The sequence below is a fragment of the Petaurus breviceps genome, unplaced genomic scaffold (genome assembly GCF_028583685.1).
Source record: "Petaurus breviceps papuanus isolate PSGF00001 unplaced genomic scaffold, PetGlider_PUasm1.0 90564, whole genome shotgun sequence".
Classification (NCBI taxonomy): Eukaryota; Metazoa; Chordata; class Mammalia; order Diprotodontia; family Petauridae; genus Petaurus; species Petaurus breviceps.
The window spans coordinates 597,942-622,701 of NW_027187275.1; the positions used below are offsets into that span (position 1 = coordinate 597,942).

The 24,760-nt window shown below is 39.8% G+C and overlaps 1 long non-coding RNA gene across 2 annotated transcripts in view; it reads right to left on the minus strand.

The window, feature by feature from the left end:
- Nucleotides 1-734: 734 nt before the first annotated feature.
- The window catches only part of LOC138142331 (uncharacterized), a 29,982-nt gene continuing 5,956 nt past the window's right edge, over nt 735-24,760 (minus strand). Inside the window, exon 3 of one of the 2 annotated variants that reach the window (XR_011163412.1) lies at nt 735-3,598. This is a non-coding gene — a long non-coding RNA (uncharacterized lncRNA). Of the gene's footprint in view, nt 3,608-24,760 lie in introns of both variants that reach the window. The other variant, XR_011163413.1, reaches the window with a different exon arrangement.

The window sequence follows — 24,760 nt, forward strand, 5'->3', positions numbered from 1 at the left end:
GGAAAGAATGCCTGCTCTGGAGACAGATGACCTGGGTTTAAATCTCTCCTCTGATACTTACTACTCGTGAGACCTTGGGCAAACCAATGAATCTCCCTGGGCCTCAGTTTCCCAATCTGTAAAATGAGGGAGGTTGAAGTAGATCACCTCTAAGGTTCTTTTCAATTCTAGATCTGTGAACCTATGACCCTAGGATAATAAAAATCTACCATGGAAAGAAGCAGACCACAGATAAAAAAAAAAGTTCTACGTGCCTGCTTCTATTTTCACTAAGTCATTATTTCCCAACCAACGTTTTATGACCTTCATTTCTTGTGAATATGAGCTTGATATGTCATAACATCCTGTGTTTCCCCTTTTACCAGCTTTTTTATTCAGAATGTATGGGTGCTAAAAACCACAAAATGGAGAGAGGAAGAAGAATGACTGTCTGGGCACAAATTTCTCACACATGAATTAAGGAGCATTGATTAGGCATCAACTGTGTGTCAGGCATTGTGTTAGGTGCTTGGAATGCAAATACAGACATGAAATAGTCTGTGCTGTCAAGGGGGTTCCATTCAAATAAGGGAAAACAAAACATTTTTGTCCTTGGGAAATCAAGGAGAGGTGAGTGGGAGCACAAGGCAATTGATTGGTATGCTGTAGTGCCAATGCAAGATTCACAGTGCCAATGGCCACTTATAAACATACCTGTATAGTGCTTGATTGCAAAATATAACAAACTTTTCATATAGAAGACAGAAACAAAACATTTATTCAGACACCAGAAAACTGAATCCCAAAACCAGTAAGCCAATTCCATCATAGTAGCAAATAAGTTAATAAGCCACAATGGCACAAAGAGGCACAGCATCCTTTAGCCTTCCCACAAACCAACATAAGCCTAGCTGTCACAGCAGGTGGCAAATACTAACTTTTACTCACAAGCCTAACTGTCTCCCTCGGATGTATCCTCTTCTCCCAATGGTGTCTAGCTGCTCTTACTCCCAGTTTCCTGTGGGTTCTACTCTGCTCTTCAGCAAACTCCTCCCAACACAGGCTCTATCTGATTACATTCAGCCTTTGATGGGGCAGAGTATATTTTTAAAGCAGGGAAGATCTTCAAATTCCCATTACCATTACACATGTTCTTTTCAGAAGCAATAGATTTTATTCTTATTAGCAAGATAAGGATATTGAAGGGAGGGGCAGTGCCAGGGCATATAACAAGATAGCCAGGGTGGATTTCTGAATGGGACTTGAAGCATGGTCTAAGGCTGACTAGATATGGTAGGTTAGCTGAGTTTGTACTTATTGTCTAGCTAGACTAACTCAGCTCCAGTTAGAGTCCCAGAGTTTACAGATGAACTCTTCTGGTGTTGGGGTGCTAGATATGGTCTCTGGAGTTCCAGTAGGAAGGGCACCATTTAAAGTGGGGAGAAATTCACAGAAGCACGTGTCATACTTTGATCAAAAGTTGGGCATCATGTTGGAAGACAGGGATGGGATAGATGTCTGAGAAAGGACAGGAAGCCAGGATCAGGAAAACTAATGTATATACTAAAGACAGAGGTTGAGGCAAGGCTGTGAGTTAGAAACAAGGGAAGCAGTCAGAGAAATAGGAATAATGTGCTAATAACAAGGATCTTAAAGAATTTTCACCTCAGCAAAGAAATACCCTAAATTTCTTACTGTGACAGGAGCAGAGGCCAGGACATGAACAGCCCAGATAAGGCCTGTGCATGAGACCCAATGAGACACTTTGGGGAGATTCTAAGTATATCATCCTGATTGGAGTGGACAGTGGAAGGCCATAAAGTTAGATTCCAACACTCAGGATCCAATGATCTTGAAAAGCAAGAGTATTCGGGGGCGGCTAGGTGGCGCAGTGAGTAGAGCACTGGCCCCAGAGTCAGGAGGACCCGAGTTCCATTCCCGCCCCAGACACTTACACCCATACAAAAATACTAGCCGTGTAACCTTGGGCAAGTTACTTACCCCCAATTGCCCTCCAAAAAGAAAAAAAAAAAGAAAGCAAGAGCATTCAACTGACTCTCCTAAGATGAAATTCAAAAAGGTTAATTGTAAAGCCTTACCCATGATTTAAAAAAAAAAAAAACAGCTTCACAAGAACAGGTTAGAGGAAGCATGGTTAGACAAGAGTTTGAGGAAGATCTTGGGCTTTTAGAAAACTGCAAACTCAAAATCAGTGTGCAGTGTCAGCAGCGCCCAACCCTAATGTGATGGTGGGTTGCATGAAGAGAAGTATAGCAAAAAAAAGAGAGAGAGAGAGAAGTATAGCAATGTCCTTCTTAAACTGTGATTCCAGATGGGTGGAATACAGTGAAACTACCACCTATGGCCTGGAATCCCAGCTACCAGGGAGGCTGAAATGAGGGAGTTCAGCTATGGAGTTCTGGGCTTCAGTGGACACTGCATTCAGCATTAATATGGCAAACCTCTCAGAGGAAGGGACAACCGGGTGCCTAAGGAGGAATGAACCAGTCCAGGTCTGAAACACAACAAGCCAAAGCTCCCATGTCAATCACAGTGAGGTCAGGCCCATGAGGGGCTCCTGTCCTTCCACACTGGGTGAGAGAGGATGACCTAGTCTTAAAAAAAACTAAAGCAAAGCATAGCTTCTAGGAATAACCCCACTGTACTCTATCCTGGTCAGACTACATCTGGAATCACAGTTTCAGAAGGGCATTGCTAAGTTAGAACGCATCCAGAGGAAGAGAATAGGGTGATGAAAGGTCTTGAGTCCATGTCATGTGAAGATTAGTTAAAAGAATTAGTCATGTTTAATCTGGAGAAGACTCATGATAGGTGAAAGAGAGATTGGATTTATTCTTTTTGGTTTCAGGGGACAGAATCAAGAGGAATAGGTAGAAACTGCAATGAGAGAGATTTTTTTGTTTTTTTTTCCTTTTTGGAGGGCAATACTGGGGTTAAGTGACTTGCCCAAGGTCACATAGCTTGTACGTGTGTCAAGTGTCTGAGGCTGGATTTGAACTCAGGTCCTCCTGACTTGAGGACCAGTACTCTATTCATTGCGCTACCTAGCTGCCCCAAAGAGATAGACTTTGACTTGATGTCAAGTGAACCAATTCTCTGAACTCACTCAGAATGAGGCTGGCTACATCTCCCCCTCTTCCCTGATGCCATCTGTCTTAGCCCCCATGTGGGTCTGTTCTCTCCACTATGAGTGCCAATGGTTAGCACCCCTGTTCCAAGATACATCCATTTGCTTTTACATAGAAACATTTAATTGAAAGCTATAACAAGAACAGAAATACAAATATTTCTCCCCAACACCTGGGGAAATACTCTGCCCTAAAATATCTTGGTCCTCGGAGAGAACAAATTCAAACTTAACACAGTTTGTACATAGCATTTACAGCACCCCCCCCCCCAAAAAAAAAATTCACTTCCAAACGCTGCATGGCTGGTAGATGGATTAGTCCACATCTCTGCTGATGCTGCCAGATTTGGTCAACCAAGTTGCTCAGGACTTCCCTCCTCATTGTCTGACTTCCAGGAAATCCTGGAATGGACTCCAGCTCATGGACTATCTTGACCTTTCAATGTTCACGAAGTCAAAACAATCTCCAATCTATTTCACCTAAAACAAGAAAGAGCAAACACAAAGAGGTAAAGAACAGAAGCCAGTATTCACGGTTCCTATGTTAGTCTCAGTTAGGAGGTACATGAGGTCTCTCCCCTTGCATCCTTATCACTCTCACCCGAACAGCATCAAGGTAGGGAAAAGATGGAACAAAAAAGGGTCAAGGTCATGGCTGACTAATACCTTCTAAATGGACCCTACTTCATGTTAGGCAATCAACTGCCCAACTTCTCATCACTGGTCTAGAAATAGCAACAGAACGTCTGTGCGTGTTCCAAATGGAGGCTTGGGGTATTACCATGATAGCATCATGCCTTTCTGGAAGCAGGCTTCCCAGCCTCTTTCACATGGGAGATTGCATAAGCCTGCCCCCACCTCCCTTATTACATTAGGAAAAAACTTTCTATCAGAGCTGTCCAAAAGTAGAATGAGTTGCCTCAAGAGGTGGTAGATTGACTTCCCCTCACTAGGGGACCCCAGCAAAGACTAGGTGACCCACTTGTTGACTGTCTCATAGCAGGGATTCTATTCACGTATGGACTTAACTAAGTGGCTTTGGAATTGTTTTCCAATTCTCAAGTTTCTGTGAAGGAATGAAGCAAAGATACCCAGGTTCTTGGTTTCCCCTCATTGTCTCCCAAGCACAGAGGGGAGGGGCGTTTCTGTGACTCCTCTCATCCAATATTGGTACTGCTGAACTACTACCCAGCATTCACTTCACTCACAGCAAATACTATAGTAGCTACAGAATCATGTGTTGTCCTTATTGAACTCTCTTCCAGGCTTACCCATTGGTAGTGTAGGAGTAGAGGTTCCAGGAAAACATTAAAAATGGGTGAGGCAGCTAGGTGGTACACTGCTCCTTGAGTCAGGAGGACCTGAGGTTAAATCTGGTCCTAGACACTTGACACTTAACTAGCTGTGTGACCTTGGGCAAGTCACTTAACCCCAACTGCCTTGCCTCCCCTCCTCCAAAAAAAAAAAAAAAAAAGAAAAAACACATTAAAATGGGTTCATGGTGTCTTAATTCAAAAAACTTGAAAAAAATTGCCTTGAGTTCCCTTCTCTCCCCAAAAGAGAAGTATTATGGATAGAGATGCATAATAGATTGCTTAGCTTGGAGAGGTAAGAAGGTCTGAGTTCAAATCTTGGCTCTTCTACATGCAACTCATGTGAGCAAAGGTAAAATATTTAACCTCTTTGTGTCTCAATTATTTCATTTATAAAAATGAGGGGTGTTTGTCTAAATGACCACTAAGATCCTTTCAACTCAACCTATAAACACCATTAACATGACTTCTGAGACAGCCATACCCTAGGATGTCTAATACAGTCTATTCTCTTTTACAATGTCTGGCACATAGTAGGTGCTTAGTAAATCTCTATTGACCGACTGACATTAACGAGGCAGACTAGTCTTCTTCATTCAATGGACACATAAAGATACGACCTCAAGATCCCAGACTTCCCAATGTCATCATTCAGTAATTCCCACAATTTCATCCGTTGTCCTCAGGGAACAGTCACTGCCTCTGTTAAGGGTTTTTATCCGGCAAATGGGAGTTTTCTTTACCAGCCGCGATGACATAATGTATAAAGGGGCTTTATTGCAAGTACTGCTTTTTCTATGAATGTGCTGAAGATGCTGGTGTGAGTCAAGGCAAGGGTTTGGTAAACAATCCATGACCTGGCTCTTGGCCATTATTCTCTCACCAGCCTGCTTGAGAATTTTGCACAGAGAGTGTGTGCTTCGATTCCCCAATGTCTTTTAAAGATTATGTATTTGTGATGCGAATGCCTCATTCTGGCAAAGTTTCATCCTCTTTAACATGCTGCCACATTTCCTCTTGTTATTGACCGGATGGTGACCCAGCAGGATGTAACGGTCCCTTGTTTTCAGTGTTCCAGACTGGACTGAGTGATTTGCAATGACCAACAATGTGATAAAGAGAAGAAGACACAAATCTTGGTAGTCTGTACCTCCACCAGGGTAGTAAAGAAAATAATGGAAAGTCCACTACTAAAAGTGATCAAAAATTTCCCCTAAATAGGTTTGGATTGATGGGGGATACAGATTTGAATGACTCTCACAGTGTCTGATTGCCCCATCCAAGTTGGAATTTCCCAGAAGGAAATGAGGCATTTTCCTGGGTAACATGTTCAGTAGGCCCCTTTCTGAGGAGCACTGAACCTGAAGTCAGGAAGACCTGAGTTCAGATCTGGCCTCAGACACGAGTTGTATGACCCTGGGCAAGTCACTTAACCTAACTGTTTGCCTCCATCTCCTTCTCTGTAAAAATGAGCTGGAGAAGGGAATGGCAAACCACTCTAGTATCTTTGCCAAGAAAACTCCAAATGGGGTCATAAAGAGTCAGACACAACTGAAAAATGACTCAACAGCAGCCAACTTTGGAAACCTTTCTTGGTGGCCTGGCACAGAAGTTTTTCCAAAGTACTATATGAAGGTCCTCTGACCTTAGTCACTAATGGCAATAGCATCATGGGCACATGGGAGTTGACACACTAAACAGGCCTAAGGTCTATCCAGCCCCAAAATTTGTAGATTTATAGCTGGAAGAGATTGTAGAGTCCATAGAATCCAACAGTTTCATATTTTTCATCATTTAATTTTACTTTTTTCAATTAATGTGCATTTATTTTCTTTCCCTCCCATTTCCTTTAATTTTGGGGGAAAGGGGGGAGCAGAAAGAGAAAAGAGGGCAGGAGAGGAGAAGAGAAAGAAAGAGAGGGGAAGAGAAAGGAGGGCAGAGGACAAGAAGAGAGAAGGGGAAGAGAGGGAAGGAGAGGAAAGAAGAGAAGATAGGACAGAGGAAGAGAGGGAAGAAGAGAAGAAAAGAGAGGAAAGAAGAACAAAGGAGAGGGGGGGAAGTGGAAGAGAGAAAAGAGGAGAGTAGGGGAAGAAGAGGAAGAAGAGAAAAAAGAAGAGAAAACCCTTGTAGCAAGTGTGCATAGTCAAGAATAACAAAATTGGCTAGGTGTTGCAGTGAATGGAATACCGGCCCTGGTGTCAGGAGGACCTGAGTTTGAATCCAGCCTTAGACACTTAACTAGCCATGTGACCTTGGGCAAATCAACCCCAATTGCCCAGCCTTCCCCCCTCCAAAAATAAAAAAAGCAATAATAATAATAACAAAATCTCACATTAGACTTGACTAAAAATGTCTGTCCTCTCTCTGGAAGGAGGTGGGTAACATTCTTCATCATCAGTAACTTGAAATTATTATGTTGATCAGCTTGTCTTTCAAAGTTGTTTCTTTTTATAATATTGTTATTGCATAAATTTTTCTCCTCATTCTGCTCACCTTACTTTGCATCAATCATGCTTAAAGAAGAAAAGCATTCAATTACATTGATATGACATAATTTGTTCAGTCATTCCCCAATTAATGGACACTCCTTTCGTTTCCAGTTCTTTGCTGCCAAAAAAAGAGATGCTATAAATGTTTGTGTATATAAGGGTCCCAGTGGTATCGTTGGGTCAAAAAGTATTCACAGTAAAATAAATTCTTGGGTATAGTTCCAAATTTCTTTCCAGGATGGTTATATCACTTCATTGTAATAATATCCTTGTTCTCCAGAATCCCCTTCAATATTTGTCATTTTCCTTTTTTATCAACTCTACCATCTTGATGGATGTGAAGTGGGATCTCAGAAGTGCTATAATTTGGATTTCTCTAATTATTAATGATATGGAGCATTTTTCACATGACTATTGACAGTTTGGATTTCTTCCCTTGGGAACAGCCTGTTCATATCCTTTTGCCATTTGTCAACTTTGAAATGGCTCTTATTCTTATGAATTTGAATCAGATCCTTATGTATCTTGGAAATTGGGCTTTTATCAGAGAAACTTGTTTCAAAGATTTTTTTTCCTACTTAACTGTTTCCTTCCTAATCTTAGCTTTATCTGTTTTGTTTGTGTAAAAAGTTTTTTATTTTATGTAATCAAAAGTATCACGACCATAGATATGAAAGGTAATTTCTTCCTTGCTCCTCTAATATGCTTATATCACCTTTCATGCTTAAATCATGTATCCATTTGGAGTTTATCTTGTACATGGTGTGAGGCCTATCAAATTTTACAATTATGGAACCCAGAGAATTTTAAGTGACTTGCCCAGGATCACACAACTAATCGAGTATCTGAGAAATAACTTGAATTCAAGTTTTATTGACTCCAAGTCCAATGCTGTATCCACAGTGCTTCCCACTTGCCTAATTCTGTTGCCAACAGAGAGGTCCCATGGGATATGCCATAGGAAGGTGTGGTTAGTCTCCCTGATTCAAATATTTCAATGGATATGGGATTTTATCAAAGTAGATATAACCTTCAGTGATACATATTGTGACCCATCCTTGCTACAAGGAACCCACCCAGCATGTTACTTTCTCCTTATACTGAAAAAGATACCAGTATAGCATACAAATATTCCATTGTTTACATGTCAATCTTGCCTTATAATCAGCACATTCTCTTTTTAATCATATATTTTTTGAAAAATTCCTTTACTCTGCTTCTACTTTATAATTCCTTGTTTCTAACATGTTACAACTTACTATAGTGCCAATGCTATATTTACAGTACCCATGATAATGATAAAGACCGTGACTATAAGTATCACATGACATTCAATCGCAAAATATACTAAACTCTCCAGATAGAGGATAGAACTGAAGCACTTATTTAGACACCAGAAAAATGAATCCCAAAACCAGTAAGCCAATTCCATCATAGTACCAAAGATATTCAGAAGGCATAATAACGCTGAGAGCCAGAGCACCCTTCAGCCTTCCCACAAACCAATACAAGATCAATATTTACTCATAAACCTCTCTATCTCCTTACCTGAGCAACTCTCTCTCCCACCATCTCTTCTGGCTATGACTATAAGTTTCCTGTGGGTTCTGCTTCCCTTCAGCAGACTTTTCCCACCACAGGCTCCATGTGACTTAGGGAGAAGAATTTATCTTCACAGCAGGGAAGCTTCCTGTGGCCTCTCCTGCACCCTTCAGCAAATTCCCTCCATCACAAGCTCCATGTGATTACATTCAGCCTATTAAGGGGAAGAGTTTACTTTCACAGCAGGGGAGCTCTTCAAACTCCCCCCCACCCAGGTCTATTAAGGGGCAGGGAAGATCTCAAATTCCCATTCTCATTAAACTTACCCACACTCATACTGAGCCCTTAGATTGGCCTTAGAGTGATATTCCTTTAAAAATTAATTGTGTTCCATATCTTCTTAATAACCCATCTGTACCAATTATCCCTAAATTTGTAAAAGCCCAAGCCTTCTTGACCCTTTGGACTGCCTTTATTTTTTAGCCTTCCCTTTTTTCTGTCAAATCCATTTATCATTTAACACAAGTGAAGCTTTACGTCAGTTATGCCCTAGGACTCAACCTACAACAACCCCACTGCACCCCACCCTGCTAGGGCCTCTCTAAATGTGGGAGATCAAAGAGCAATGACTCTTGTTCAGACCAGAGCTCTCACCTTCAAACGATACTGTCTCCCTCAAGGTGTTTCAAAGTAAATGAAGTTTGTTTTTCTAAAAAGTTAATGTTTTTCATAAGAACGTAAAGTCCTGGGACAGCTAGGTGGTGCAGTGAATAGAATGCCGGCCCTGGAGTCAGGAGAACCTGAGTTCAAATTCGACCTCAGACACTTAACACTTACTAGCCTTGTGACCGGCAAGTCACTTAAGCCCAATTGCCCTGCCTACCCCCCTCCAAAAAGAAAAAAAAAAGAAAAAGTAAAGCCCTCTATGCCCCCTACTAGAAGCTGTTTCACCAGAGATCACCAACAAATCAAACCTAAATGAGCAAAACTGTGATTTTTACAGCAGACATTCAATAAATTGAAATGCAATCCCTTTCAAAATGTACTTAACTTTGCATTAACCTTCAAATAACAGGGTTTTAAAAACATGTGTTTTTAAAAGGACAAGATATACTGAACATTTCTAGATAAAGAGATCTGTTTAAGCCTCCAGTTTGTTTTTCAACATAAAGAATGGTCATAAGATAACATTTAATTCCTCCATAACTGAGTCATATCATGAGAACATCAGAAAAAAATTATATATATATATATATATATATATATATATATGTGTGTGTGTGTGTGTGTGTGTGTGTGTGTGTGTGTGTGTGTGTATACACACACGGAAAAGAGACTCCACTTCTAAATCCAAGTACATATAAAATGGTCAAGAAAGGCATCAAGATATGTTGAATAATGTGGTGGAGTAAGAATCAGTCAAACGCCGGTTCAGATCTCACTTCTGACACTTACTGTTTGTGTGATCATGGGCAAGTCACTTAACTCCTCTGGGCTTCAGGAAACTGTCTAAGACTGGAAGCTATAAATGCTTTGTGATGCATTAGTGGGGGGGAGTCTTTACACTGAGAAAATCACAGATCTTTTGAAGTCCTATGGTCGTGTATTCAGGAACTGCATTCACCAAGCAGTATCAAATAAATCCTTACCAAAAAAAAGCATTCTGGCCCAGAGGGTTTGTTCCCCAAATAACTGACCTTTAAAACCTTTGACACTCCAGTAAGTTTTAACTGCCTTTTAAAACTTGAATCCTCCTGTGTTTTAGTAAAGAAAAATCTCTACTCTAACATGATAAATGCCCTAGTACCAACTTAATTAAGTGTAACTATTGGTTGATCAAAATTATTATTTTCAAAGCCAGTGTTATAACTAGAAGAACAAAATTGAATGTTGTTTTCTGCATCATTTGATCTCTCTTATTAAGATTTAAAATATTCCAACAGACTTCTTAAAAGCAAAAAACCTAAAAGCAATATGGTTGATGTTGATTGGAAAATGGTGGAACAAATTGAGTTGTGTAAATGTAGAAGAATTCCAAGGGCAGTTTGGTGGTGCAGCAGATAGTGCACCAAGCCTAGAATTAGGAAAGCTCATCTTCGTGAGTTCAAACTTAGCCTTAGACACTTACTGGCTGTGTGACCCTGTGCATGTCACGTAGGCCTGTTTGCCTCACTTTACTCATCTATAAAATGAGCTGGAGAAGGAAATGGCAAGCCATTCCAGTATCTCTGCCAAGAAAACCACAAATGGGGTCGCAGAGTTGGAAGTGACTGAAAAACCACTGAACGATAGTGGAATTCTATTGAATTATCAGAAATAATTGCACAGCGTGTTGCCCAAATAGGTTATGTGTATTTCCTCATGGGTTTGTTTAAATTTGGACTGTTAAATGAGTAGTGAACAGATCTCTATGGAATCTCATCCTGTCATCTCCAAGGGAGACTGATTCCTGCCTGGAGGAGAATAGGAGATAGGACTCATGAGGTTGTCTCTCTTCAATTCGTAAAGAAAATATTGGGCAAGAATTGTATCCCTTTGCATCCTTAAACATTCATGAAAAAGTTCAAGCCACATTCATTATCACTATTCCTTAATATGGAAAGATTGCCTCAGGTGTATACATGAAAGCTTAATTACTTTCCCACCAAAAGCTAATTACACAAAGACTGTCACAAATAGAAAATACTAAATAAAGCCATTCATCCAAGCTAACAAAAAACAGAAATCAGAGCAGTTACACAGATTAGAATATGCCAGACAATCCAGTTTTCCCATTAGGAGTGTGATAACTCAGCTCATCTGAGAGAGAAGACACAATGTCCTCCAAGTGAAAATTGTTCAAAATGTGGCAAGCTGAAAGAAAATTCCCCAAAGTCTGGCAAGCTGGGAATCAGGCACATATAGAGGAGTTGGCTCCTCTGCATGCCTGCTTCTTTCCCTTGAAAGTAAATAAAGGAAAGTTGTGGCTGCCTTATATGATTTTGCACCATTGTTCTGGGCTGGCCCTGTCTTAGGCCAGTATCCTGGTAGTTTAGATATTGGAAACAAAACAAGAAACTCATAGGTATTTCAACAGTCAACACAAAAGAGATGTTTGTAGACATAGCAGAAGAACAGTCAACATGGATAGACAGGCATTGAGTTGATTCAGCTGAATAAAGCTCCCTTACCTGAGTTACTCATTTTGATCCACCAGCATCAGAAAAGCTGCCTGGAACTCCCAAATTTTTGTATTTAGGTGACTAGGAAGTGATTTCAACAGCCTTGGCCTTGAGACTACCCTGAGCAAACCACAATTCAAGAATGGTCTTAATTCCTTTTAAGGAAAAATTAGCCCAACTTGCATAGTGGAGAAGGTTAAGATATTGCTCCTACCAAATTCATTTTGCAAAAATTCTTTTACAGGATTTTACTACAATGGTCATGCTAAAAATTGGTTCAATAAACTGACATTGATAGGGAGCTTTAAGATATGCAGAGCACTCTCCATTCCTTCCCTCACTTGACCCTCACAATAATGTTATGAAGTAGCTACTAGAAACTTTATTATACGCATCTGACAAATGAAGAAACTGAGGCTTCCCAGGGACAGAGTCAAAGAAAAAAAGAGAATAAATGGGGGGGTGGGATAGGATGGAGAGAAATATAATTAGTCTTTCACAACATGACTACTATGGAAATGGTTTGCATAACTACACATGTATAATCTATATTTAATTGCTTGCTTTCCCAGTGGGGGTAGGTGAGAAGGGAAGAAGGGAGAGAATCTGGAACTTAAAGTTTTAAAAATAAATGTTAAAAAAATTGTTGTTACATACAACCAGGAAATAAGATATCCAGGCAATGGGGTATAGAAATCCATCTTGCCCTGCAAGTGATTAGGTGGGAAAGAGGACAAAGAGGGAAGGGGGAGATTGGGGGGGGGGGATATATGAGAAGGTAGACTGGGGAAAGGAATAATCAGTATGCTTGCCATCTTGGGGTGGGGGTAGGGGAGAGATGGAGAGAAAATTTGGAACTCAAAATCTTGTAGAAATAAATGTTGAAAACTAAAAATAAATAAATTCTGAAGAAAAAAAAAGAAACTGAGGCTTCTCATAAACCCAAAGCTAACAGGTATCCGCGGTGGGATCTGAACCCGAGTCTGAACCTGATCTTCCAAAAGTTCTGGTACTACTGATGTTAAATAAAGCAAAGCAAACATCCACAGATGGGAAGACCAATTAATTAATGGATTAGCCTCCTGTCTACACTTATTGCTAATCTACATTATATTTTATTTTATTTGTTTTGGTGGGATCTTATGCCCTCACTGCAGTCACCAGATTCCAGATCTGGAAGTTGGAGGGTCTTAGAGCTCATTTAGAGAGGGAAGGAAAATTAGGAATTATATTCCAGACCTGCTCCCTTGTTCTTCAGATGAGGAAAGCGAGTGCCTGACAGCGAATAAGGATTTCACAGTCTTAAATTTCTCAGAGAGGACCTGGACTAGGTTGATATTTTCAGGTACGAAATGTTGTAATCAGCTCAAATGAGATGGTGGTGAATTACATGTACTATAGTCATCTTCAAACTGCTTTGATAATCTATCTGCTGCCTTATAGCAACACCCTCTGGGTAAAGTGTGTAACAGCAATGGTCTTCAATTTCTGGTCAACTAGGGAAGCTCAGTGGAACGAAAAAAAAAAGTCAACCCCATTTTAAATCCCTAGGTAGAGGGGCTAAGCTGTGCCTGTGGGTGTTACTGGAAGACTTATGAAATAGTTGAGGGAGAAAGGGAAAGAAATGGAGAGGGAAATGAAAAAGAAGGAGAGAAAAAGAACAGAAGGAAAGGGTGAGAGAAGCAAAGAAAGAATAATAAAGCATATAAAGTTAGAACTGGAAAAAATGAACCTTAGAGGTCATTCATTCATTCATTCCAATCCCCAACCCCATTTTACAGGTGACGAAACTGAGGTCCACAGAGGTTAAATTACTCACCCACAGTCACAATTGTAAATGGCAAAGCCCATGTCATCTAGTCCAACACTCCCACCTCTGTATAAACAAGAGTTCTTAATCTTTTTTGTGTCACGGCCCCTTTTAATAGTCTAGTGAAAACTGTGGACCCCTTCTCAGAATAAAGGGTTTAAATTCATAAAATTAAATACATAAGACTACAAAGGAAATCAACCTTAGATACTTGCTAGCTGTGTGATCCAAGGCAAGTCACTCAATCTCTCTGCCTGTTTCCTTATCTGTAGAATAAGGATAATAGTGTCTATCTCTCAGGGTTGTTGTAAAGATCAAATGAGATAATAGTTAGAAGCACTTAGAGCCATACCTGCACATAGTAGGTGCTTAACAAGGCGTATTTTTTCATTTATGTTAAGTTTTGTATCTCTATCACCTAGCACAGGACATGGCACACGGTAGCACTTAATAGATGCTCCCTGATTGGTTGATTATTGTTTGTGTTTACATTAGTGGGTTCAGTTTTTCCATGGGTTTTGTAACCCTTTTTACCTCTACTCTTTTACTAGATTTTACTAGATTACTAGATTTTAAACCCTTTGAGAAAAGTTATTTTATCAATGGCATTTCATTATAAACTTCTCATTACAGAAGCTCTAGGCACTCAAGCTACAGGGTCAGTTATATCATGGCATAATAGAAAAAAACAATGGATTTGAAGTTAGGGAGCTGGGTTCGAACCCCAACTCTGCTACTTATTAATTGTCTGACCTTCAGCCTCAGGCCCTCTTCTATGAAACAAGGGGATTGGACTTGATCTTTCTCTATGATTCCTTACAGCTGTAAATCTATGATCCCACATAGTTAAGGTAAAAGAAAAATAGAAAGTTTTATTAGTTTTTTTTCCTTCAGTCTTTTTTCAGTACAAATTTACAAATTTCTTAGGTCCTGGCAGAAACCTTAGAAACCATTTAGTGAAGAAAAAAAATTAAAAAATTAAAAAACATTAAAGAAACCATCTAGTCCTAAGCTTTCACTATACAGAAAAGAAAGTCAAGGTCCAGAGAGACTTGTCTACTACTACTACCACTACTAACCATGTTTGGACCATGGTTCTAGGTTATCATTTTTATTTTACTCCCCACCCAAGCCATTCTCTGTCTACACTGTTTACTAGAAGAATTGAAATCCCATGAGATTCTACAAGTCAAAGATATGCTCTTCTTGTTAAGCCCAGGGGAAAAGACCTGGGACTTCAAAGATCCTTGGGCCTACAAGGAGGGAAAGCAAAAACTTTGTGAGGTTTGACTGGATTGTTTGTTTGTTTTTTAAATAATATTTTAATTTTCCCCAATTACTTGTAAACAAAACAATTTTTAACATTTGTTGTCTTTTTTTAAGTTCTGAGTTCCATATTATATTCCTCCCTCCCTACCCTCTTCTGGAGACAGTAAACAATCTGATATATATTATACATGTGCAATCATGTAAAACATTTCTATATTAGTCATTTTGTGCAAAAAATACAAACAAAGAGAAAAGAAAAAATAGCATGCTTCAGTCTGTATTCAGACAACAGCAGTTCTTTCTCTGGAGGTTGACAGCATTTTTTATTGTGAGTCCTTTGGGATTGTCTTAAATCACCGTATTACAGAGAATAGCTAAGTCATTCACAGTTGTTCATTGTACAATATTGCTGCTACTTTGGCACAATATTCTCCTGATTCTGCTCACTTCACTCTGCATCAGTTCATGAAAGTCTTCCCAGGTTTTTCTGAAATAATTCTGCTTGCCATTTCTTACAGCAATTGTGTTGTTTTTTTAATAACCCTGGTCCCCACCTACCCTGAAATCCTTAGGCACTGATTAGTTTAGCAATTAACACACCCTCTGCATTTAGAAATAAGTCTATCTAGTTTAGTTTGTTTTTATTTATAAAAGTCTGTCTACAGACTTTAGTAAATGATGCATCACCCCCTCCTGGCTACCCTGAACTCAGTGCTCACAGGTTGCAGACTGAGTCCCTAGGGAGTGACTCTTTGTGGTGCCACTCCTAAAACCATAGCTCATTAAAGGTCTTTCTCTTCCATTTTTCTTGGTAGAGAATGAATAAATGAAGCACTGAAGTATTTTTTTTTTTGCTCTTTGATGCGGCTCCTTGAGATGCTCCCCTCCTCCCCCCCCCCCCCATCATGGGGACTATGGGACCAGTAATGGAATTGCTTTGTTATCCCAAAGAGTACTTTTCAGCAAGGGATAAGGGAAGGGATTCTAACTCCAGGACATAGTAGCTACTCACATATGGCAATGGGAGTATGTGTTTTATCTAGGTGAGCCTGAGACTGCATCTCAAGGCCCTACATGGCTTCTTCTGCTTTGTGTTTGTTTCCCTAAGCACAGGTGGTGCAATATCAATCACAAAATGGCTATTTCTATGTTTAGTGACAACCTCAGGAGCCCAAGAACTTGGGAGCTCCTGCTACCATGTGATGATTCTCTGTCAGAAGCGATCTTTGCAAAATTCAGAGAAGATGACCGTCACCAAGAGAATTTGTCCAAGGTGCACACTGGCTTGCCAGAAAATGTTGACATTGAAGCGATTTGCTCAGACAGTAACAAGGTAACAGTTAAATGTCTCATCAGTGGTCCCACAAAATGCTTCGTGCTTTAAATATCAGCCTCCCAGGAGGACATGATGGGTGACAAGTTATATTATGTTTTAAGTATTTTTAATATGTGCCTATGAGTCTTTTGTGTTTATGCTCAAGCTTCTCAAGGTGATGAACTCGTTCTATATGAGCCCAGAGCAGGAGTCCATTAGTAGGAGAGGGTGTCTGCATGTCCTGGACCTGCAGGTATTTTCACTTTGCATATATTTTATATTTATTTATCAACATTTCACATATATATTTATACACAAATAAATATAAAACATATATAAATATATGTTTGCATTTACATATATTTATTTATATATGCTTTATATTTATTTATACATATACGTATATGTTTTATATTTATTTATCTGCATATATGTTATTTTATCCTTAGTTAAACGTAGGCTCCTTGAAGGGAAAGTCTATTTCCATTTTTGTCTTTATATTTGCAATTCAAAGTATAGTCCCTGGAATACAGTAAGAATCTAATAAAAGCTTGTCATTTGGAATGCATTGCTATGCAATGGAATTAAGCCCAAAAGCTGCTTTCTCCCCCCCCCGCCCCATAGGACTATAACCCACAGTTTAGAGTACTGGGTCCTTGGAGGAAGGTGGCACTCAAAGATAAGAGAAGAACTGTTTTAATTGTTAAAGGGCTACTGTGAGTTCTGTATGTCATACATGCTCTCTTTCTGAAGGGTGAAATAAAGGCTGTCCTATACCTTAGATACAGTGTTAGCTGGATGCTTACACAGGACTGAAGGATAGTTTTACCCATGTATGCAAAGCCCTAAAAACAAGTTATGTTCTCTCAGATCTCCAAGAGAAACTCTGGAAACATGCAAAAGAGCCAAAGAGAGCAATTTACAGAAAGTTCCATGGATCAAACCCAGTCTATGTTAAGCTCAGAACCAGTGGTCCTAGACTACATGTCAAATGTATTCTTTAAAAAAAAAAAATCTCAAAAAAAAGATTAAACAGGTAACATCTCTCTTTTTAGGCCTGTTAATGATAATGCTTTCCTATAAGAACATTAATAATTATTATATTTTGGGGCAGCTAGGTAGCACAGTGAGTAAAACCGGCCCCAGAGTCAGGAGGACCCAAGTTCGGTTCTAGCCTCAGACACTTAACACCCACACAAAAAAACTAGCCATGTAAACTTGGGCAAGTTACTTAACCCCAACTGCCCTCCAAAAGGCAAAAAAAAATTATTATTATATTTCATTATCATTTATGTAAATTAAAGGAAATATCTATTTGGCAAAGTCCAATTTAAGCTGATGTAAAATCCACTGTTATAAAAGTTTAGAATGTACATGTGACACACATTTATTGTGCCATAATTCTACATTTTTCTACATAATTCTACAATTCTAAAATAATTATAGGGTCCCTGCACTTGGAGCCAAGTGCAATCAGAATTGCTCTCCACAAATGTCAGCCATCAAAACAAGATTATATGTTACAGTTGAGAGATTGGTTGGTTATTTCATAGGAAACCCTCAAAATTTCTGATTCAAGTCAATCCAACTTGAACTTTGTCTGGATTTTGCTCCTTCAAAATCCTTCCAATATTTTAAAATTGATCCAAAAGTAAACAGAGACCTAAAAAATTATCTGGGTTCTTAAAAAGGAATCAAATCATTGTTTTTCTTAGTCTTAAATATTATCAAATCACAGGAATTTGGAGATCTCTCACCAATTGCTGTTTTAATTTATGTAATGGGGGGCTGGCCAATGAGAGCCCAAGGACTGATTCTGGAAGTTTCTGATAAACAGAATGGAGAGCCCAGTTCTTCATTCTGGAGCATGTGCAGTTACTCTGTGATTGCTTCCTATCTCTTTACTACATTGTAAAGAAATGGGTATTTGGGTGGCTGCTGAGCCAGAAATGAAAATATATACAAAAAGTTGTTGTTTAGTCATTTTCAGTCATGTCTGACTCTTTGTGACACTATTTGGGATTTCCTGGCAAAGATACTAGAGTAGTTTGCCATTTCCTTTTTCAGCACATTTTATAGATGAGAAAACAGGGTTAAGTGACTTGCCCAGGGTCACACAGCTAGTAAGTATCTGAGGTTGGATTTGAACTCAGTAAAAGGATTCGTCTTGACTCCAGGCCTGGCACTCTATCTAACATACTACCTAACTGCCAAAGACATACAAAAAGACCCCATGGGAAAAACTTGATCCCTTTACTTCTTATTAATCGCATGTAGAAAAACAACTCTCTGAGTTCCAGTGTCTTGTGGCATTCCAGACAAGTGTACCCAGGTCTACAATGTACACTAAAATCATGATTGGTCTGTGCTGTTACTCATTTCTGGCAAGCAGCATCCAACTTGGCACTGGTCAATATTTGTCAATAGATTATTATCAGCCCATGCTTGGAGTTTTGTTTTTGAACTTCTCAGTGATAAATCATTTGTAAACCAGGCTCCCAAGCTTGTGAACAGATGCATTGTCAGTCAGACTTCTACTGGTGGATGCAATTGGTTTCTAGTGACCATTACTCTCTTAGAACAGGAGCAAAAAAAAAAAAAAACCCAGAATACCCAAGCTTGTTCTGAAGTGGAAAAAATAGGCCCCTCCATTTCACATTATCACAGATTTCCAGAAGGCTCACCAAATATCCACAAGGTTCCCCTGTGATTGTCCCAGAACATTCTGGGAATTGGGCCCTCATTGACCAGTTCACCATTTCAATTATGTTATGGAACAATCTAATTAGAGCTGATAAAATTGTTCATAATCTGTTACACTACTATAGCATTACATTGGACTTGATCCCTGATAATTAAATAATTCTCAGTCCTAGTTTCGACACACCCAAGGGTGTCTCCACTTTTCTTAAAGTGTATTGCAAAATTCTCAAAAGGAAACTAATTTAAATCCACTTGAAATTCCAGAGGTACACGAAGCTTTATGAAAGAACAAAACTTCCTAACAATTAGAGCAATCCAAAAGGGGCAATGAGCTAATGTAGGAGGTGTGGGATCCTCTTCACTGAGGGTCTTAAGGTAAAGGCTGGATGACCACTTGCTGGGGATTTTATAGACAGGCTTCTTATTCAGGGTTGGGCTAGACCAGATTGGCTGTGAGGTCCCTCCCAATTTTGAGATTATGAGATTCTGTGACGCAGAATATATTCTAGAAGACATTTTTTAAATGTTTTAAGTAAGCAAACCACTGTAAGTCACATAATCACTCCCCAAAGGTTGGAATTCACTAGACTAGAGGATGAAATGGAAATGAACAGACTGGGTTCTTCAACTAGACTGTGAGCTGACACTGTGGAGTGCACCAGAGCTAGAATCAGAAAGACTTGAATTCAAATCTTGCTTCAGATATTTACTAGCTGTATGACTCTGGTTAAGGCACAACCTCACTAAGCCTGTTTTCTTATCTGCAAAATGACGATGATAATAACACCTACATCATAGAGTTGTTCTGAGAATCAATGAGAATGATGAATGTAGCAAGGCTTTTTGCAAACCATAAAGTGAAGTCAGTGCTAGCTATTTTTATTATTTTTTTTTTTTTGCCTTTTGGAGGGCAACTGGGGTTAAGTAACTTGACCAAGGTTACACGGCTAGTTTTTTTGTGTGGGTGTTAAGTGTCTGAGGCTGGAACAGATCCCGGGTTCTCCCGACTCTGGGGCCGGCACTTTACTCATTGTGTCACCTAGCCGCCCTCTTTTTATTATTATTTTGTATGCCTTGCACTCCTAGCAAAGTGCCCCATAATCAGTAGGCACACCCTAAGTATCTGCTGATTTATTTGTTGATAACTTCTCGATCTGTGATGCTGTCGTGGTCCACTCTATAAGATGAAGGCAGAGCTCGGGCATCAGGCTGCTCTTTCTGCATGGGACCTGCTAAAAGCACAGAGCTGGCCCCACCCCAAGCTCACTCATGGCTAAGATTATGACTCCTTTTTATAGTATTTGGAGCCAGGATTGAGCCCAGGAAAACCTGCGATGCCTTTAGATACATCATCCTAGGATTTTAGAGACAACAAGACTCTTAGAGCTCATGGAGCCCGATCTATTCATTTTACAGATTAAGAGACTAAGGCTTAGAGGGGTTAAATGATTTGTCCTTTAGTGACAGAGCCAGGATTATGAAAGTATTAAAGGAGTTTTTGAATGTTTCTGTGTTCCTAGGCAAATGGTACTATTTACAAAAATCATTTCCTTCTTTCTTCCTCCTCTGTTAATGATTTCCCTAGTGAGCTCTTGACTACATTGTTTGGTGATAATACAACAGGTCACTCTCCCTTTTCCTCCTCCCTCTCCCTCATTCCCTGTTCCAGTTCTTTGCCTTCCTGGTCCTCTCTCCACCAGAGCAGCTCCATAGTTTATCAGTGTAGATTAGAAGAATTATTTCTAATTACTTTTTTTAGGAGAACCAGACAAGGGATTAAGAAAGTCTCAGGAGTATTTTGAGAATGGGAATTGGTTCTCTGCTATGTTTTTACTGGTGGGAAAGAGTTGCCATGCTTAACAACAACAACAAAAAATTTCTAAAAAGAAAAAAAGCAAAAAAGGCAGTCAGTCCCAGGATGCAGCTCACAGTCAAACAGCTCCTTCTGTCTGCTGTGGAATTATCCTGGCTAACCTATGGTCCCAAGAGATGTCTGCCTCATAGATCTAGGAGGACTTTTAGCTTGTATCCTCTGGAGTCAACAGAAGAATTGCAGAAGGTCAGAATTGGAAGGGACTTCAGAGGTCTATTTATTCCAACCCAAGCATGAATAAGAATCCTCTCTCCATCATTCCCAAGAAGTGGTCATCCAATTTTTACTTTAAAATCTAGCTAGAAGGGGGAGGAGAAGAGATACTGGGGAAAATTTGGGAGATATAAAAAAATAAGAGATATTAATAAAAATGTATTTTTTAAATAAATGGTGGAGGTGGATGGAGGAAGGGCTAATTTCCAGAGACTGCCCATTTCCCTCCAAGTTTTGTTTCTGAGTTTCTGGACTTGGATACCATGCCTCAGGTGCCATTTCACCATGGGACATCCCTCAATACCTGGGGCCTCCTCACCCTGAAACCTCCATCATTACCTGCTATACTGGCCTCCTTCTTCCTTTGGTGAGTTCTTCCATTGCCTCCATTTTAGAGAAGAGGCTGGGTTGGCCAACATTCATTCCCCTCCTAGATCTGCTTTTGAGTTTCTGGACTTCATCCCTTCCTTCTTATCCCTTCTCGTTTGTGTGTTGTCTGCCCCCATTAGAGTATAAGCTCCTTGAGGGAAGGGATTATCTTTCTTTTTTCTGTATTTGTATCACCAGAGATGAGCACAGTGCCTAGCACATAGTCACTGATTCATAAATGCTTGTTGCCTTGTTGCCTTCCACTTTTGGATAGCTCTAATTGTTAGAATTTCATTTGGTTCTTTTAAACATCAAAATTAAATCTTCTCCTTAGTAACTTTCTTCTCCTGCCCCTAGTTCTACCATCCAATATCTTCCCATGGGACAGCCTCTCAAATACATGAGGACACCTATCTTGTCCATCTTAAATCTCTCCTTCTTCCCTTGCTTCTACTGATCAGTCCTTGTATGGCATGATTTTCATCCATTTGCCTTCCTTGAGACTCTCTCCAAATTATCGATGTCCTTCCTAAAATGTGATACCTAGAACTGAATACTCTAGACATAGTGAGCAGATGTCAGAGTAATCAGAGCACTAAGCCTGGGGTGAGGAAGACCCGAGTTCAAGTCCAGTCTCAGATACTTACTAGTTCTGTGACCTTGGGCAAGTCATTTGACCTAATTGGTTTCAGTTTCCTCTACTGTAAAATGGGATAATAATAGCTCCTATTTCCCAGAATAGTCAAATGAGATAATATTGGGGTGGCTAGGTGGCACAGTGAATAGAGTCCTGCAGTCAGGAGAACCTGAATTCAAATCTGGCCTCAGACACTTAACACTTACTAGCCATGGGACCTTGGGCAAGTCACTTAACCCCAATTGCCCTGCCCTCCTCCCTCTAAAAAGAAAAAAAAAAGAGATAATATTTGTAAAGTACTTAGCACAGTACTGGTACAGAGTAGATGTTATATAAATACTGCTGCTGCTGCTGCAGCTGATGATGACATAGCCTGACCAGTGTATATTATACAGTTCAATTCATCAAAACATAGATTCGGCGCCTATTAGTAGTACAGTGGATAGTACACCAGACCTGGAGTCAGGAAGACCTGAGTTCAAACCTCAGACACTTACTAGCTATGTGACCCTGGGCAAGTCACTTAACCTGGTTTACCTCAGTTTCTTCATCTGTAAAATGAGCTGGAGCAGGACATGGCAAATGGCACCAAGCACCTCTGCCAAGAAAACCCCAAATGCGGTCACAGAGTTGGACGTGACTAAAACAACTATACCACAACAACAGAGTCCCTCCTCTGCGCAGGAATGGGGTAGGTGTGGAGATACAAAAAAACAAAAACTGAAACAGTCCCTGCCTTCAAGGAGTTTATGTTCTAGGCTGCATTGAATGGCGTAGTATCAGGAAACTCTCATTCCTGGATGCAGTGCCCCCTTTAACATAGAACAAACACATCAGCTTCTCCAGCTTTCCAAAATCCTCCCTAATGTGCTGCTACAAACTTATTCACTCGTTTGACGAGTATTTCTTCATACCTCTGTTGTATTCTGACCAAGCTTGACCCTAAAGAAGAGGTAGAAGAATGTACTTCCTTCCCTTGTTTGCAGAAGTGGGGGACTGTGGGTATGGAACACACTGGATATAGTACCAGACTTGGACTTGGTTGATACATTGTTTGGTCTTTTTTTTCTCTTTCTTTTTTATTCTTTGTTATGAAGGATGACTTTGGAAGAAGGAAATCTGGGTGATGTATCAAGGAAGAAGAGGAACAAGTATTTATTAAGCTCCTACTATGTACCAGGAGGAACATTTTACAAATGATCTCTTTTGATCCTCACAACAAGCCTGGGAGGCAAACAGAGGTTAATTAACTTACTCGGGGTCACACAGCTAGTAATTGTCTGATGCTGGATTTGAATCTTCCTAAATCCATTCACTGTACTCAATTGTGCTGCATACAGGGAAAAGTACAAAAATAACCCATGATTCCTGACATAAAGGAATTTATAATCCATAACCCAGCCAACTGATTCACTGTTCCCCAGCACAAGTCATATATTCCTGCTTCTGCAGGGGGGAAGGAGGGGTCCTCCTCCTCCATCCAAATTCTTTCTATCCTTCAAAGTACAGACCCTGACCATTCCAGTCCACAGAAACCTCTCCCTTCACTGCATGCCTGTGGTCCTGACTATCTTTTCCCTGAACCATATACTGTGACATCTCTCCTCTACTATTTTGGGTATGGATCACACTTGAGAGGTCCCTCATAATTCTCAGATTCTGTGATTCTTGCCTTGCTTGGAAATTCAGCTTTTGGGGCATGTCAATCTTGCTTCCTCAACCTGACTGTAAGTTCTCTGTATATACAAGAACTGAGTAACCTATTTGTTTGTACCCCTCAGAGGACCTGCCACAGTGCAGTCACAGACATGGCACAAAATAAGATTGCTAAACTAGTTTCCCAAACTTAAAAACACCATTTGGGATTCTCTGGAAGAAATAGATTACATCCCTCACCTACACCTGCATCAATAAATTACGAATCCTTAGAATAACTTCTACTTTTTTTTCTTAACATATAGCTGAATTTGCTCTAAATTGATTCCAGCTCTTACTAAACTTTCTTAAGGTCAAGCCTTCTTAAGTCAACATTGGAAGGGAAAAAGTAAAGTTCATAAACGTGGCTACATAATGTTTAATGTCTTTATATTTTTATTAACTACATCACCACTTCAGGAATCCTTTGTGCCACATATAAATTAATGCTGTCTGATTTATTTCCAACATGAGTGGAGTGTTAGACTTTGAACACTAGCCAGCATTAAAATAATGTTTAGCAAAACTGACGCCAAAGAGATTCTGAATGCTGATTTCTAGGCAGATAGTAGAGTTCAGAACTATTCTCTTTTTAGCCTACCATATTTTAACTGTTGACATTACTTTGTCCAACCATGACCATTATTCTTCAGGGGCAAGTAATGTTAGATGATAGTTTTTAATGTTTCATTTTTATGTTAAGTCTCTACTCTGTGACCAAGAGAATTGTGTCCTTCTCAGTCTATCAGTTGTATACTCCATTATGGATAACACACATTTTAATAAGTCTGAAAATATCCCATCAACATTTATCAGCTGTGGGACCCTGGACAAGGGTGTACCTCATTCTCTCTGCCTCATTTTCCCCACCTGTAAAAAGGTGTTGGCCTAGATGACCATCCCTGCCATGGTCCTTATGATCCTTTGAAATATAATGCAGCCAATTTGATGTTCAAAAGTGAACGTGCTAAGACTCTCTGGGTTAATTTAGATATATTGCATTGCAGATTCCTTTTGGGCTGGATTTAGGGTATACTGCAACATCAGAAACCCTTCACTAAATGGTCACTTCTGAATGTTGCGTGTTCAAGCAGACAATCCCTCTTCTATCTTCAAGACGGAGGGAAAAAAAGGACCTCCAAGAAGTTGTGGGCATATGGAACACTAATACCTTGTTAGGAGAGGTGAGAATTGGACCAACTACCCTGGAAAAACAATATGGAGCCATACTGGAAAAGCCATTG